This window comes from Paramisgurnus dabryanus, chromosome 1 (genome assembly GCF_030506205.2).
Source record: "Paramisgurnus dabryanus chromosome 1, PD_genome_1.1, whole genome shotgun sequence".
Lineage (NCBI taxonomy): Eukaryota > Metazoa > Chordata > Actinopteri > Cypriniformes > Cobitidae > Paramisgurnus > Paramisgurnus dabryanus.
The window spans coordinates 5,364,562-5,383,225 of record NC_133337.1 but is presented as its reverse complement, the minus strand read 5'-3'; the positions used below and the strand labels follow the sequence as shown (position 1 = coordinate 5,383,225).

The window sequence follows — 18,664 nt, the reverse complement described above, 5'->3', positions numbered from 1 at the left end:
CAGTCCATGTGGAGAAGTGAACGAGTGGAGCAGTGCTGCAACATTAAATCCAGAGAGTTAACAACGCACATGTGAGTAAACAACATTTATATCATCAGTCCAGGTTATTACTTTTTTTGGAGGTAAGGCTCCAAATGTAACTTTTGGCCCCGAGTTAGATGTTGATTAACAATAAACTAGTCTAAAAATCAGTCCAGTTTCCCCAGCTGTAAACCCATTGGCTGTTAAAGTCTTTTTTTGTTTTAATAAACTGACATGTTGATAACACATTCAGTTTACGTGTTTATGAGTACACTTTCAGAATGCTCTCAGTTACATGAAGATCCATACTGTATGCATCTGTGAGTGTGGTGGTGCTTATGGGGTGTTGCGCTGGGACGAGTGAGCATAAGGGTGAGAGGGAAAACAAAAATCTAGACTATACCACTGCAGCTAAGTCACTACATTGACATGGCAGAAGGACAGAATGCCCTTTTGTTCTGGACACTCTTCCTTCACTCTTTCAAGTAGCCTTGGAAGTGCCGGCTTCTAGTGCTCCAGTGGAGTGAGTTTTCAGCCATGGTGGCATCATGGCCAATTTGATCTTTTGCAAATGCAATGCAGTATATGGGCCTCCCTCCACCTGTCCACAGCATGCATTTTATTTCTGTGGTAAGAGGACTTGACATGAATCGAAACTAAAATGGTAGGACTTTGGACTCGACTTGAGACTTGTTGGCTTTGACTTTTTACTCGACTTGGGACTTGCCTCATCTTTGACTCGACTTGGGACTCGAGGGCAAAGACTTACTTGTGGCTTGCATAACAATGACTTTGTCCCACCTCTGCTAAGACGTCACATGCCGATCTGTGTGCGCGGTGCAGCAAAAAGCCACACGAGCGCTGAGCGTTGAGTCAAATTATAAGACGAGCGTAAGAAAATGACCGAGGTCTGGTCAGGGAATTAACCCAACACAAAAATGAAAATGATAGCAATGACTCTATAGATAAGATCTATAGACATGCACATCAGTCTTTTATTAGTCTGGAAAAAAGGACAATTTGATATCCAAATTAGTGTCCAACACAATACTTACTCTATCATTATACTCAAATAAGTAGGGCCTACATGCACTGCTCCCAAACATGATGTGTTTTTGGTGTTTGTTGTAATCTTGAACTTGGTTTATTTCAAATGTGTTTGTTAAGTGTCTCCACAAGAAAACGGAATGCCCTCCCCCTGCACAGTCCTGCAATGAGAACCAGAAAAAACGGTTTCCAACCATTTTATTTACATGTGAATAGTGAGAGCACCCCCTCATGAGCTGTAGCAGGGTTTTGGGGGTCTTTATAAGCTTAAGCCAGGACTAAGTCTTAGTTTAAATACAACCCCAAATCAGAAAAAGTTGGGACACTGTAGAAATTGTGAGTAAAAAAGGAATGGAATAATTTACTAATCTCATAAACTTATATTGTATTTACAATAGAATATAAATAACATATCAAATGTTTAAAGTGAGATATTTTGAAATGTCATGTCAAATATTGGCTCATTTTGGATTTCATGAGAGCTACACATTCCAAAAAAAGTTGGGACAGGTAGCAATAAGAGGCCAGAAAATTTCAATGTACATATAAGGAACAGCTTAAGGACTAATTTGCAACCTATTAGGTCAATTGGCAACATGATTGGGTATAAAAAAGCCTGTCAGAGTGGCAGTGTCTGTCAGAAGTCAAGATGGGCAGAGAATCACCAATTCCCCCAATGCTGCGGCGAAAAATAGTTTTCTGAGTTTCTCAGAGAAAAATTGCAAAGAGATTGAAGTTATAATCATCTACAGTGCATAATATCATCCAAAGATTCAGAGAATCTGGAACAATCTCTGTGCGTAAGGGTCAAGGCTGGAAAACCATACTTGATGCCCATGATCTTTGTGCCCTAGGACGGCATTGCATCACATACAGGAATGCTACTGTAATGGAGATCATAACATGGGCTCTGGAATACTTCCTGAAAACATTGTCGGTGAACACAATCCACCGTGTCATTTGCTGTTGCCGGCTAAAACTCTATAGGTTAGAAAAGAAGCCATATCTAAACATGACCCAAAAGCGCAGGCGTTTTCTCTGGGCCAAGGCTCATTTAAAATGGACTTTGGCAAAGTGGAAAACTGTTCTGTGGTCAGACGAATCAAAATTTGAAGGTCTATTTGGAAAACTGGGACGCCATTTCATCCGAACTAAAGAGGACAATGACAACCCAAGTTGTTATCAGCGCTCATTTCAGAAACCTGCATCTCTGATGGTTTGGGGTTGCATGAGTGCGTGGGGCATGGGCAGCTTACACATCTGGAAAGGCACCATCAATGCTGAAAGGTTTATCCAAGTTTTAGAGCAACATATGCTCCCATTCAGACGTCGTCTCTTTCAGGGAAGACCTTGTATTTTCCAACATGACAATGCCGGACCACACACTGCATCAATTACAACGTCAAGACTGCATAGAAGAAGGATCTGAGTACTGAAATGGCCAGCCTGCAGTCCAGATCTTTCACCCACAGAAAACATTTATCGCATCATAAAGAGAAAGATGCGACAAAGAAGACCTAAGACAGTTGAGCAACTAGAAGCCTGTTTTAGACAAGAATGGGACAACATTCCCATTCCTACACATTGGTCCTCCTCCAGCTGTTCTTTTATATGTAAATTTAAATTTTCTGGCCTCTTATTGCTACCTGTCCCAACTTTTTTTGGAATGTGTAGCTCTCATGAAATCCAAAATGAGCCAATATTTGGCATGACATTTCAAAATATCTCACTTTCAACATTTGATATGTTATCTTTATTCTATTGTGAATAAAATATAAGTTTTTGACATTTGTAAATTATTCCATTCCTTTCTTACTCACAATTTCTACAGTGTCCCAACTTTTTCTGATTTGGGGTTGTAGGAAATATAACTAGTTTTAACAAACATGCCTTACTAAAAACATTATTTGTCTGAATTTTGAAGCAAAACAAAGGGCATGGTTCTCCGGACCTCGGTAATTTTCTGACGCTTGTCTTATTTGACTCAATGCTCAGCGCTCGTTTGACTTCTTGCGGCGCCACGCAGACCAATCGGACGGCATGTGACGTCTTAGCACCGCGAGACAGTAGGCCTAGAGTATGCTTTTGAATAGATCTCGCCGTAGTGTGATGTCACAGGCCAACGGGTTTGCGCTGCGCCCCATTAAGTAAGATAAAGTGAAATTTATTCCTAGATGACCAATAAAATCATACCAGGCAGACAGCAAAGGAGGACGGATACCTCAGTTAGTGGAAGTACAAGAAAGATAGGTTAAAGGAGCGCAGCTCCGCCTCCTCGGGTCCACAACACATCTTGCCGGAGATCCGGTCCGTCTCCTTCAGCAACAGGGTTTGGCTGAAGGTCTCGCTCTGCTCCGCGCCAGTGTAACCACTGCGCTGGTGTGTGTGAAATGACGCAAAGCGAATAATAACGTTTTCATTCATAGGCTTCACACTAGTGCTTGCGGGGCACCCTTGAAAAAAATCTTTTTGAGAAAATCATGCTTCTCAGAGGTCCACTGTGTTTTTAATCCCATCTGAATCGGCCATGTCTGTGTTTTTCTCTGACGACCTCTGTAATCTGTAAATTCCAGAGCATTTTACCAACTGTTTTTCGCTGAACTCAGAGGTCATCTGAGAAATGCAATCCCGTCCGGATGAAAAAGTCTGTGTTTGCTCGCAATATCTTTTGAAAACGCGTTTTTTTTCATGTTTTGGCAAACGTGATCTGCCGAAAGGACTTACTAACGCGCGTATAGCCTATTGTTATTCCTGAATCCCATTCATTAAAATAGCCTATGGATTTTTTTCCATTCGGCGGAATAAAATAATTAAACCAAGACGAGCTGAATATCATACACTGTTAAGACTGGACAAAACTACGGTAGATAGTTTTGTAGGTGTTCAGCTTGGGAGTTATACTCCGTTTAACAAAAAATGGGAATAATAATACAATAGAATATTTGGAATTGGGGCAAGCAGAACGTGAATTCACAAATCAGAATAAATAGATGGTGATGTTTTTTACATGCAAAATTCACAGCCTAAAAGAAGTCTGAATGTGAAACCGTCAAACTTACACCTCATTGTTCTCATTCTGGATTTACCAATAAATAAATACTTAATTTGTGTTAAAACAGCCATGTATGTTATTTAAAAAGCAAACATATATGGTGGATAATAAAAGCAATAGATTTTATTTACTTATTAGCCTACCTAGTTAAAAGTATAACATACAAATTCCCAGTGAAACACCAGTGCGAAGTGAAACATGATAATATAAAAAGCACATCAATGAAGAAAGGCACATTACAACCATGTGAAAGCTATTAAAAAACGTTCAGATGCAAAAAGGAACTAAATGTAAAATTAGATAAATTAGTTAATGATATTGCGGAAATGCTCTCGGTCTCTTCAAGGTCTACGCGAATTAGAGGTTTGTTATAAGACTCAGTTATACATCACGTCTCTTCTAATTGCACAGAAAAAATTAATCAAATGATGCGCATTTGAGTCTGATTTTTATGGAGAATATGCTATGTGACTGTTTAACCCCACGTGGACCGAACAAGAAAACGTATGCTTTCATGGAGTCCGTGTATGAATTTTCCTTTATTTAGTTTTACATATTTTTATTTATATGCATTTAATAATACCGTAAGATCATAATGTATACACTGTAAAAATCTAAAATAAATGATTAAAGTATTTTAATAAAATCTTTTAATGTCAGTTATGTGTTTTTTTGTTGTTGTTGGACAAACCAAAATAAATGACTAGAAATAGATATTTTGTTTAAAATGTACAAATTTTATTTGATTTATACGCCTTAATAATATAAGTATTTAATTTACAGATTCTTTTAATCAATATATTTGATAAGGTCAGAGTTATATATTTAAGTTTTTAAAACTGTAATAATTGCTTTCTTCAAATTAATATTATTTGTATTTAACATCAACTTAAAAAAATTTACGTTTTACGCCTAACTTGAACTATGATTTACTTACTATTTTTACATTGATATTATTTGAGTAAATGTAGCAAAAAAATAAAATAATAATAAGTAGAACAAATGTTAATTTAAAAAAAATCCCATATAGCCAACGGGTTTTAATCAGCAACAAAGAAACTGTGCCTTTTGGCGATGACAAACACCTCAGAAACTCCTCGAATTTATGAATATTGACACTCACAATATGCAATACACAATATACTCACATTATACAAATTTATTCAATACCATTGTACACTTTATATCGAGTTTCATACCATGTAAAGGAAAACATGATAATATAAAAAGTATAGTAATGCAGAAAATGGCATTACAACCATGTTCAAGCTATTAAAAACGTTCAGATGCAAAAATGAACTAAATGTACAATTAGATAAACTATTTAATGATATTGCGCAAATGCTCTCGGTCTCTTCAAAGGTCTTCACAAATTAATTTGTTATAAGACTCAGTCATCACATCACGTCTCTTCTACTGTAAGTACACAAAAAAATAAGACAAATGATCCGCGTTTAAGTCAGATTTTTATGAAGAATATATGACTGTTTATGTACCTGGCAAAAGAAAACTTCGCCAACCAAATGTTTGCCAAAAAGCGTGCATGTGACATCAAAGTACTGCCAAAGCACCGAGAATCCCTGTCATGTTACTTCAATATCATATAGTATGCTTAAAGCATAAAGTCGAGCACACTTACTGTCGTCAGTATGGCCTACTCGAAACACGACATCTACAGATTTTGTATTTCCTGTTTTAAATTGCACCTCTAAACAATCCCAACCGAGGCATAAGGGTTTTATTCATCCAAAAGATTATCATTTTCGGCAAGAAAACTTTTAAAACACAACTTCTTGTCTTGCATTATCCATGTGACACACCAGTGCACAAACACGCACGCGCGTGCGAGCGCGCACACACACACACACAAACAAACATCACGTCTCTCTCTAACAGTAGTTGCGCATTACGTTAATTTTCACGCGAGTTTTATTTATTTTATATTGTGTATATTATATTATAATGTCACGTGTCCTGCTACAGGCACTTAGCTCTTGTTGATGTGAAGTTAACTCGGTCTGTCCTGTCCCTCATCATGACCAGGCTGTGGATGCTCAGGCTCGCGAACATAGACGCTCGCGAATTCCATTAATCCGTGGACCAATCACGGCTAGTAGGCCGACTCTTCTTCCTTGTTTGTTTTTTTTACACGTAGCAGCAGAACGTATTAGTGCCTCTGCTTTTGGCTGTTCATATTGCGTTATTTTTTTTACTTTTCCAGAACGCACAGATTGCCAATCCGTCCCTGAATGGCTGAATGTGTGTGCGTTATAGTTTCAGTTTGCACGTAGCACTCAGCCAATCAGATTCAAGAACCACGACTGTTGTATAAACTTTATTATTTTGGAACATATGTTTTTTTTAAGTTTTGTCCATATTTGTGACCGGAATACACTGTAAGGACAAAAGGACTGTCTAATGAAGAGGTTGACTACATTAGTCATTTCTAACATACAGTACAGTATATTAATGAGAATTGTGTGTTTCTAATTTTATGGATTTAACAGAGGTGGGGACAAGTCCCACATGGTCAAGTCCAAGCAAGTCTCAAGTCTTAACCATCAAGTCTCGAGTCAAGTCTCAAGTCACAGTTCAGATAAATCAAGCAAGTCAAGTCACAGTACTAAAATAAATAGGGGTACATTTTTTTCGCCATCAAGTGAATAATCACACTGGCCCTCATTTATCATTCTTGCGTAGAAACGGGCGTATATGTTGGCGTAAGATTATGCTTACACTCCTCTCACCGCCTGATTTATGAAACTGTGCGTACCATTGATATTCAGGTGTACGCAATATCTGCCCTTCATAAATGCCGCGGCCGAAAACGAGCGTCATTAGAATAACAAGCCCATATAAATTCAAGTCTCCGCCTCCCCCACGCCCTCATTTTACGCCATTGACACACGAAAGACGGCAAAGAAGAGAATCCGGGGAAGTGAAAAGAAACAAAATTGTTTTATTTGGCAGTTTAAAGAGTGGGATTAAAGACACATTAATAATTGGATGACAATTTGTAATATTCTTATTATTATTTTTATTATTAATTGATATTTAGAAGAATAATTATTTATTATTATTATTATTATTATTTACTGTTGCCTACATCTAAATTCTATGTCTGCTTAATGGTTCAGTTAATTTTTTTTATATAATATTTTAAAATGATGTAGTAACTTTTGTAGTGTGTTGTTCTGTATTTACATACAGTTGTTTGTTAGCTGTATCTTAGATCCAGTTTGATACGGAGCTCCGGATATAATTCAAATTAACAATTTGTTTCCACGACATCCACATGTTTTAGCTAAGCTAATTCATAATTTGAAGTAATAATAATTGTAATAGTAATTACGAAATATTCTAAATATTATAATAATTAATTCCAAGGAACAAACTGTTGAAATTTATGGCCATACTTTAGACTAAATAAGAAAAAGAAGTGTCCATAGCATAAAAAATTATTCGTGGCCATAATTTTGTCCGCATGTCATCATGATCGGATTTACGGCTCCATTCAACACAAGCATTTTACCTTACCTCATCTGTACTTATTTATCATCGAATAGTATGTAACTAGCTTACCTTTTGATGCATTATTACCATGTTTTCGTAGCACATCCTTGTGCTTTCTTGCAATGTGCCGCTTCAGATTCCAGGATGAATATTTGCTAACTCTTTACAGTCTCTCCGCAGTCCCTTTCAATTTTTTCTTCCTGCTCAATCTTAACTTTGATTTTTACTTTACATTTATGTATAAGGCTTGAATTCCATAACTTATTGCTAGACGTTTTTACAGATTCTCGAACTAGCAAATTATCAAAGGGCGTTCTGGGTTCAACGAGCGGTGCTGAGGGAGCGGAATTTTCGGAAAGGCGCTTTGATGGTAATATTACCGCACCGCTCAACACTCCGCTCCCACTAAGCTCCGTTCACATGCTCGCTCTGAAACATCAGGTAAAGCGCACAGGCTCTCAACTGAAGGAATACATATGCATACAAATCAAATGCTTTGGTAAAGTCTCACAAATTAAACATTGAACATTGTTGCATAAAAATAAACACTGAAGTTTATAATTACTATGTTTTTTTACAGTGGGTCATAATATATCATATATTTTAGTTTGTCAGTACATTTTGTGGTATTAGGAAGTTTTTGTGCATTTCTGCACTAACTCAAAATGTGCGTACACCACCTCCTGAGCTGGCGTAGGATTTGAGCGTGCCGTACGCCAACGTCCATATTGATAAATCTCAAAGTCACCGTGGTTTTGGGTGTACGCAAGGTGTACGCTGGAAATTTGGTGTACGCACTTTTGATAAATGAGGGCCATTGTCTTTATTGTATGAATTAAATATAATTATTATTTTTTTAGAGCTACAGAACTGATTTTCTCTTTGTCTTTGGGTTGTGTGACACAGACTTGAGTAGGTTAATTGAAGTTACTCTCTTTAAGAGAACCACAGACTGGTTTCTGCCTCTAATCTATACATAAACTTACCGTTTTTCTCAGTCACTTTGGTGCATTTCTCACTTCACTATTTACATTTGCACAACAGTTAGTTCAACCTAGTTTAGTAATTTGTGCACATCATAGTAGCAGTTTCTCATTCCTTTGAACAAATTGCAAAGGCTTTTGGACATGCATCAATTGCTTTCATACAATTCTCTGCTGTTTTATAACATTATCATTTGCTTATGTCGGTTAAATTGTTTAAAATCACTTGAATGTTAAAGCTGCAGTCCGGCCTTTTTCCTCTTTGTCACCATCTCTGTTCGAAATCTGCACTGCATGAAAAGAGCTGTATACGGACAAATACGGGATGGGATATCCATGGCAAACTTTAGGTTTGCCAGATTTTTCAGGCAGAGTGCTTGGAAACGTAGAACACAGAAGTAAATTTGTGAAACATCCAGAAACCTTACGTATGTGGATGTATGTAGGAACTGGTGGAAGTTTCCAGGAATCCTAACAGCTGGTTGTGAGGAGGGGTGGGTGTGAGGTGTGAAGGGCTTTTTATATGTTAATGACCCACAGGTAGAGGTGCTTTGATAGGGGGTGATAGGGGGTTGAATTAACTGTCTCTTCAAGGCAGCACATATTGTTGTAATCTACATAAAAACTGTGTTTGCTAAATATGTTTATTATTAATATAATTTAAGAAACTTAGCATCATTCAAATAACCAAAAAATCAATGGACACAATTACCATTTTAATTTACGAAAATGATGTCTCTGACTTTTCATGTTTAATGCAGTCTGGAGGAATGCAACAAATGTTATTTCAGTATATGAATATATCTTTCCAACACTTTGAAAACATGTCTCCAACTTCCCTATGTCAGGATGTTGTGCAAGTATCCCTCAATGCATACATCGTATAAAAAAGCAGTTCAAAGAAGGAGACAGTTTGTTTAAAAAAAATCATGTAACGCATTTTTGCTAGCTAGGATGTTGATAAATTCAGTACTATATTCATAAGTCAGTGAAATGTAAAGCTGCTTATTTTTGCTGATGTCTCATGATTTGAAGTTCACGGTTTCTATTGTTATTATGATTTTACCTTAACATTTCATTAAATATTTTAAAATAGAAACAAAACAAAAAAATCAATAGACAGGTCCATAATCTAAAAGTCTTTCACATGTGAATGCAAAACATGTTGGGTCATACAGACTGACAAACTCAGGTAAACTTATCTGCAGATACCTGTCAGCTACTGTACTTATAGTCCAGAGGTGCCGAAACTAGGGCCCATAGCCCAAAGTTGGCGCACAATAGACCTTTAATTTGGCCCGTCATGCTACGTGAGATAAGGAAAAAGGATAAAAGTCATTGACGCAGATGTTCATATTTCTAATTAAACATGTTCTAAAATGTATTTTTTTATCTGTACAAATAAAAAAACTAAAATGTAAATTTAAATCAAATGCAGGGGATTAAAGTTATTTTTATAACGTACATGCATACTTGAAGGTGTATTACATGCATCACGAAACTTAATAAACTCGGGTATTATAGCCATGGTATTATATGACATGTTTTTCATTGTTAGTTAATGCACTAATTTACAAAAAAATAATTTCATGTTGTAGTTAATGATGACTCTTCATTAGTTTATGTTCAGTAAGTTACATGTCTTAAATCAGCATTAGTTTATATTTAAGTAAGAATTAATTAAGGTATAAGTGTGAGGACTCTGCCATAATCTGGTTTGGTAATTATATCTAGTTGTGTATGGCAGGGTCCTGACAGTACAATGTTTTGTGTGGGAGAGCGTGGTTTTGATATTGTCATATCAGACCACGTTTTTCCCATGTCTTGTGACTTTTCCCCGCTCCCTTGTATTCTCTTGTCATTGTGTGTTATTTTTCCCCGCTCCCTTGCATTTTCCAGTCTTTGTTTTCTATGTCTTGTTTAGTCTAGTGTTCTGTTTTCATGTATGTATATTTGTATGTGTATGTGTGTGTATGTGTATGTATATATATATGTGTATATATATATGTATATATATATATATATATGTGTGTATATGTGTATATATATGTATGTATATGGCATCCATACATATATATGTATATGTGTATATTGTATGTATGTGTGTATATGTTTTTATATATTTGTATATATTTATATATATAAATATATTTATGGTTTTGTCTTGTTGGTACTGTGGTTGTCTTGTGTTTGTATGTGTTTTACAGGTTCACGTGTGCTTCCCTCACAGGTGTTCCTGTTCAGTGTGATTGCCTCCTCTCGTCTTCCTCACCTGTTGCTTGTTATCCTCTCGTCTGATCTGTGTATTTAATCCCTGTGTGTCTAGTGTGTCTTTGCAAGTCCGTTTGTCGATGTACTCGTCTGTACTTGTCCATGTACTCACTAGTTACTAGCTCTGCTAGTTTGAAGTCTTGTCTTGTCAATCTTTTGTCAGTTTTGCCCAGTTTATTGTTTTGTTTATTTGGCCACGCTAATCTGTGCTTTTGCTGCCCAGGATTTACTCTGAGACTCTGTGTTTTCTGACGGCTCCCTGGACTTTTGTCATCTGTTCAGGCTGCTGCTCTTTCTGCCGGCTATTTAGGACTGCCATTATTATCTGCAGCAGCGGACGCTCTCTGCGGCATTGCCGCTGTCCAGTAGGAGGGTCCTTCCCCACTGGAGCTGTCCAGCCTCTCCCGTCAGCACCACTAACACTCTGTCTCTCTCTCTCTGCCCGTCGCAGGATCTTTCCTCCTCGTCTGCCACGGGTGCCGGTTTGCCGGACTGTCTACGGATTTCCCTGTTGTGTCATTGTGGTCATAGACTTATTGTTGTACAGAATCTCTCCCACCGTTCGTCTGTCTGGCCGGAGCCCGAACGTGTGTGGTTCGTCGCCCCCAGTGTCTGTGTGTGTGCTCCTCGCCCCAGCCGTCTGTCTCGGAGTGGCCTTTGCGCCCAGACGTGCTTTTGTCTGTTTACATTCATTATCATTTAAATAAACATTTTCTGTTACTCTGCTCTGGGATCTCTCCGTGTGTTTATTCCTGACAGAACGGACTTGCCATAAATGGATCCCGCAGATACAGAATCTGGCTGTTCAGCGACCGCTCAGCTCTCCACTACTGCCCAGGAGGAGGATTCGGCTTTCACTGCCCACCGCAACCACCATGCCCGTTTACTCTTTGGCATGCGGCAGAGAGGAGCAGAGGTCCGGTCCTTCGCCTCCAAGTTCTTGGAGGAGGCTCGTCTTGCCGGTCTTAGCGGGAACGAGCTAAAAGTCATCTTCTATGCCTGTCTCGATGAGCCTCTCAAATCCAGTGAGGTGGAGTTGCTCAAGCCCTTAGACTTCGTTGACATGGTGAGCTACGTCATGAACAAGCCCGAACCCAAGTCCAGACCTCTGTCACCTGTCCCAGAGGGCCGCGTTGTCGGGAGGATGGTCCTGGAGAGCTCAGCACCCACCACATCTAGCTCCATAAGCTCCGCCCCGCCAGCCAGCCTTCGGGGTAGTCGTCTGGCGATAAGGGGAAGGGGTATTCAGACCGGGGCGATCAGGTTGGGGAGGTCGACTTTCATCTCTCCACCGCCGGAGCCTACGCCCGCACCCGATCTCCTTCCTGCATTACCGGTCTCCGGACGGAGGAAGAAGAGGAAGAAGGACTCCTCCGCTCTTCAACCAGTTACCACTCCTCAGTTTTCTGAGAAGCAGCAGCCCCTGCCGTCTGCGCAGCCTCCGCTGCAGCCCCTGCCGTCTGCGCAGCCTCCGCTGCAGCCCCTGCCGTCTGCGCAGCCTCCGCTGCAGCCCCTGCCGTCTGCGCAGCCTCCGCTGCAGCCCCTGCCGTCTGCGCAGCCTCCGCCGCAGCCCCTGCCGTCTGCGCAGCCTCCGCCGCAGCCCCTGCCGTCTGCGCAGCCTCCGCCGCAGCCCCTGCCGTCTGCGCAGCCTCCGCTGCAGCCCCTGACGTCTGCGCAGCCTCCGCTGCAGCCCCTGACGTCTGCGCAGCCTCCGCTGCAGCCCCTGACGTCTGCGCAGCCCACAGCAGCAGCCTTTATCTCTGTCCCGTCTCCGCTGCCGTCCGCAGCGGCCCCTGTCACTGTCCCTGTCTTGTCTCCGCTGCCGTCCGCAGCCTCCTCTGTCAAGGTCCCTGTCTCGTCTCTGCAGCCGCCCGCTGCACCCCCTGTCATAGACTCTGTATCGTCTCTGCAGTCACCCGCTGCACCTCCTGTCGTTGTCCCTGCCTTGTCTCCGCTGCCGTCTGCAGCGGCTCCTGTGACTATTCCTGTCTCGCCTCCGCAGCCGTCAGCTGCGCCCCCTGTCACAGTCTCCATGTCGTCTTCGCTGCCGGACGCAGCGCCCCCTGTCAGTGTCACTGTCTCCATGTCGTCTCCGCCGCCGGATGCGGCGCCCCCTGTCATTGTCCCTGCCTCGTCTCCGCTGTCGTCTGCAGCGGCTCCTGTGACTGTTCCTGTGTTGTCTCCGCTGCCGGCCACAGCGCCCCCTGTCATGTTTCCTGTTTCCCCTCCGCCTGTCAACCCTGACCTAGTTGTTCCTGCCTTGCCCCAAGCTGTTTCCTCCCCACGGAACCCTGTTAGGCCTGCCCGGCCTCCACGTACCCAACCCTCAGCTACTCCCCGGGGTCAGAAGGCTCGCCCAGTTCCCAGTCCCATCCCTCCTCCTGTGAACGTTGTTGTTCCCCCGCCCCCCCCTCCCTTGTTTGTTGTTCTTGTTGTCCCACCCGAATCCTCTAGTTGTCCTGTCTTGTCTTCCCTTGTTAGTGTTTGTCATGTTTTCGTGGGTGCTGTCCAGTGTCCAGTCTGTCTTGTCCTGTGTCTCTCCTTGAGGGCCGCCAGGTGGCGTCCCTTGAGGGGAGGGTCCTGTGAGGACTCTGCCATAATCTGGTTTGGTAATTATATCTAGTTGTGTATGGCAGGGTCCTGACAGTACAATGTTTTGTGTGGGAGAGCGTGGTTTTGATATTGTCATATCAGACCACGTTTTTCCCATGTCTTGTGACTTTTCCCCGCTCCCTTGTATTCTCTTGTCATTGTGTGTTATTTTTCCCCGCTCCCTTGCATTTTCCAGTCTTTGTCTTCTATGTCTTGTTTAGTCTAGTGTTCTGTTTTCATGTATGTATATTTGTATGTGTATGTGTGTGTATGTGTATGTATATATATATGTGTATATATATATGTATATATATATATATATATGTGTGTATATGTGTATATATATGTATGTATATGGCATCCATACATATATATGTATATGTGTATATTGTATGTATGTGTGTATATGTTTTTATATATTTGTATATATTTATATATATAAATATATTTATGGTTTTGTCTTGTTGGTACTGTGGTTGTCTTGTGTTTGTATGTGTTTTACAGGTTCACGTGTGCTTCCCTCACAGGTGTTCCTGTTCAGTGTGATTGCCTCCTCTCGTCTTCCTCACCTGTTGCTTGTTATCCTCTCGTCTGATCTGTGTATTTAATCCCTGTGTGTCTAGTGTGTCTTTGCAAGTCCGTTTGTCGATGTACTCGTCTGTACTTGTCCATGTACTCACTAGTTACTAGCTCTGCTAGTTTGAAGTCTTGTCTTGTCAATCTTTTGTCAGTTTTGCCCAGTTTATTGTTTTGTTTATTTGGCCACGCTAATCTGTGCTTTTGCTGCCCAGGATTTACTCTGAGACTCTGTGTTTTCTGACGGCTCCCTGGACTTTTGTCATCTGTTCAGGCTGCTGCTCTTTCTGCCGGCTATTTAGGACTGCCATTATTATCTGCAGCAGCGGACGCTCTCTGCGGCATTGCCGCTGTCCAGTAGGAGGGTCCTTCCCCACTGGAGCTGTCCAGCCTCTCCCGTCAGCACCACTAACACTCTGTCTCTCTCTCTCTGCCCGTCGCAGGATCTTTCCTCCTCGTCTGCCACGGGTGCCGGTTTGCCGGACTGTCTACGGATTTCCCTGTTGTGTCATTGTGGTCATAGACTTATTGTTGTACAGAATCTCTCCCACCGTTCGTCTGTCTGGCCGGAGCCCGAACGTGTGTGGTTCGTCGCCCCCAGTGTCTGTGTGTGTGCTCCTCGCCCCAGCCGTCTGTCTCGGAGTGGCCTTTGCGCCCAGACGTGCTTTTGTCTGTTTACATTCATTATCATTTAAATAAACATTTTCTGTTACTCTGCTCTGGGATCTCTCCGTGTGTTTATTCCTGACAATAAGTTCATCATGATTTATGGACTCTTATTATTAATGAATTATAAAGTGTTAAAGAGATAATAGATATAGTAGTTCATGTTTCCAATAATGAGCAGTTAATCCACTAAACCCAGGGACAATTCCTGAGGCATGTTAAAGAGTTTTGTATTTCATCAGGAAAATGATGATTCAGTAACAAAACACATATTCTTAAATAAAAACTGGATAAAAACACAATCTCTACAAGTGTGTTTACTAAATACATTTATTAATTATATAATTACATTCGTTATATTTAGAAAAATCTGAGCATCATTCAAAATCACTGCCAATCAATTACATGTTTGTAAACTAAACATATTTTGTCAACGTTATAATCTTTATACAAATATTTTATATTTTTATTAATGATCAAGAATAAAGAACAAAGCATAGTGTAAAAACGCGGATTATAAAAAGTACAAAAGTGCATCTTGGAATTCGTAGTCAGATTACATCGTCAAAAGCAACAACGCCAATGGAAAATGACTCCATTTCCCAGAATGCACCACGCATCTATTCTTCAGGAGGAACAACCCCCGCCGATCGTTGCGAAATTCAAATCTGGACTAGGTGTTTGTTTGCTGGCTGAACAGTACGGTAAGTTTGATTTAATTCATTTGTCTGCATCACGCTGATCGGTTACTTATTTGTTCATATTATGTTATTTACCGTGATTCATTGTTGTCTTTAAAGTGTTTGAATTTAAATCACACACAGTAAAACATTAAAGAGTATACGCGGTAATTTACACAACAGTAAACACGAGGGTTAACAATACGCGAAGTAAACGTTACATGCATAACGGGCTGTTAAAATAATTAATTCGATGTTTAAATTTTTTAAAACAAAACTTTAAAGAAGCCAAGATGAGACGTGATTTGCTTAAAAACAAAACACCATTAACTCATGTGTTGGAAATGTTAGCAGCTAGCAAGTGTTTCTCTGCTATTTTAAATTATACATACAATCTCCTTTTGTTTAAAAGCTCATTCATTGCTTTAGTTTTGGTAGATGCTGCTTATTTTGCAAGACTGTTTTAATGCATTATTTTGATTTGTAACAAAGCCAGCTTCACTAGATGCTAAAGAAGCTTGGAGTCATAATATATTTTAACATTATATGTTTGCCTTTCTTTATCTTTTTAAATATGAAGTCTATCCATGTTTGTGTTAACAGAGGTCATGCCCCATGTGACGATGAAGAGGTATTTGGGTAAAGATGATGTAAGTTTATCCATTCAATGTTAAAATCAAGATTAAAATGAAACGGGTTAAATAGTAAACAGATGTTTTGTAATATATGTGTTTTTTATTATTTTTAATTCTGTGTTTGACAGAGAAATATAATGAAGTAACAGTGAAAGCCAAAACATCAGACTGGTCCAAACACTGAAAAAAATTGATGTGACTGCAATCTGGCCAAAATGATGTAAGTTTATTAATTAAATAATTAAATCAAAGAGGTTAAATAGTAAATAGATGTGTTGTAATGTATGTGATTTTTTTTTTTATTCTGTGTTTGACAGAGAAATATAATGAAGTAACAGTGAAAGCTAAAATATCAAACTGATCCAGACACTAAAGAAATTGGTGTGACTGCAATCTGGCCAAAATTATGTAAATGTAATAATGAAATTATTAAATTCCCACAGGTTTAACAGTAAACAGACATGTTATGATGTATGTGATTATATATTTTTTATTCTGTGTTTGATAGACAACTATAATCAAGTAATCTACTGTAATGCAGCTGCAGAACAACAGACACTCTGAGGACATCAACACTGAATATCAAGTAATATTCTGTACATTCTAGGCATTTCTTTGATCATATTTGTTGTTGTATCTTTGTACAGTTTAATGTAAACTTTCTAAAATGTACAACTTTAATTGTATTTCATTTGATTTGTTGTGTGTGTGTGTGTGTGTTTATATAGTGTATTATGCCAAATACTTATATATACTTTTTATATTTCCACAGGACTCCCAAAGAGATGTCTGTCCAGATGAGGGTGCATCAACATTACCTTTGCTGACAAGTATATGCTTTAGAAATGTTTGAATAATTCCAGGACAACGGGATTAGTTTTACAGGGGGACCTCTGAGAAAATCGTGCTTCTCAGAGGTCCTCTGTGTTTTTAATCCCGTCCGAATCGGCCATGTCTGTGTTTTGATGACCTCCGTAAAAATTCCAGAGCAATTTAACTACTGTTTTCCGCCAAACTCAGAGGTCATCTGAGAAATTTAATCCCGTCCGGATGCAAATGTCTGTGTTTGCCCGCAATATCTTTTGAAAACGCTGTTCTTGTTGTCTTTTGGCCAAAGTGATCTGCCGTAAGATCTACCGCGTATATACTGTATATTGTACTTCCTGAGTCCCATTCATTCAGATATGGATGTTTTTTCCCCATTTGGCAAAATAAAATAATTAAATCAGGACGAGTTGAATATCAAACACTGTTAAGACTAAACACTGTAATATCAGTAACTTATAAGGTAAACTCAAACTTATTTTGTTCAACTCCAAAATGGTAATGTTAAATAATAAAGATAATAAATTGTTATTAATCATTATTTCTTCAATTCGTTGGGTTTATTATAAGCAGCCAGTTATATAAAACACGTAGTCTACTTAAGTATGATTTGTAAAAGTTCTTTTGATTTGTTAAAATTTTTAAAGCAAAATATAAAACCTTACAAACACGCATATCCAGAGCACGTGCTCTTCTGCAATGCCCAAACGCATGAAACAGACACTCCCATCTCTAGAATTTTAATCCCGTCCGAATCAGTACATTAAATCACAGACGTCGCGGGGGACATGTTGAAAACTAATCCCATCCGAAAAGTGCTTAGGACTGATTTCCTAAAGCAAGATCAATGTAGTTGTTGTTCATGTTATTTAGACCATTTACTACATAACATTGTTCTGCTTTGAATGTAGTTTTCATTGTTGCTTTTATTTTGTTTATTTTATTTGCTCATATTTCCTTAATTCCCTAATGCATGTTGGTCTTATTTTGTTTTCTTTGTGTAACTTGGTGGAATTAGGAGTTTACCGTCAGTGGAACTAGTAGATACTTCCAAAAATCAGTGGTGTTTACAGGAGTTTCCTAGTACAGATACACCTCTTTTCATGCAGTGCTGCAAGTGCAGCTATCTGTCATTCATCACTACACTGTAAAAAGTCATTCTGTAGGCTTGTAAATTTGATGAAATTGAATATGTAAACTTTATTTAATAAAATTAATTTTGTGTAGTTTGGTAATTTTTTTGTTTTAAAATTACTTAAAAATGACTGGAATAAAAACTACTTATTGTTTTTGTGAAGGATTTAGCTATTCTTATTGTGTATCTGCAAATGTAGCGAATACCGAATAAATCCAACGTAATATAAATGAGCTGTTTTAAATTAAAAACCATTTCAGGTTGATATGCAGGTCGTGAGCGCTGAGCAGACGGATTTAGGAAATATATAACTTATATTGTGCCACAATTCAAAGTTTTTAAAAGCATTTCAGTCGAGAATGTATGTTTTTTTTTAAACAAGAATCTGCAGTAGGTTCATAAAGATATGATCTATTTAAACATTTCCATCTAATTTTTGGCGATGGGAGCTCCAGATAATCAGCTGGCGCTCAACGCTCATATGTGACCCGTCACGGAAACCAGGGACTCAAGTCGGCAGCACAAGTTTCGAGAAAATGAGAAACAAAGTTTTTTTTTCGAAATTTGTGATTTTCGTTTTATTGCAGAATCTGTTAGTTGAGATCACGAAGAAGCCTCTCCATGTTTGAGATAGCAGTTTTTGTATATTTAAAAGCGTACAACGGAGA

At 39.3% G+C, this 18,664-nt stretch overlaps 1 protein-coding gene and 1 long non-coding RNA gene across 7 annotated transcripts in view; one reads left to right on the top strand and one right to left on the bottom strand.

Moving 5' to 3' along the window:
* Positions 1-18,664, bottom strand: part of sbf1 (SET binding factor 1) — a 411,549-nt gene that overhangs the window by 331,081 nt on the left and 61,804 nt on the right. The gene's annotated exons all lie outside the window — the stretch shown is intronic.
* On the top strand, positions 15,987-17,949 carry LOC135729889 (uncharacterized). Its single transcript, XR_010525785.2, has 4 exons — positions 15,987-16,051; positions 16,165-16,256; positions 16,545-16,622; positions 16,809-17,949. It is a non-coding gene; the product is annotated as an uncharacterized lncRNA (long non-coding RNA).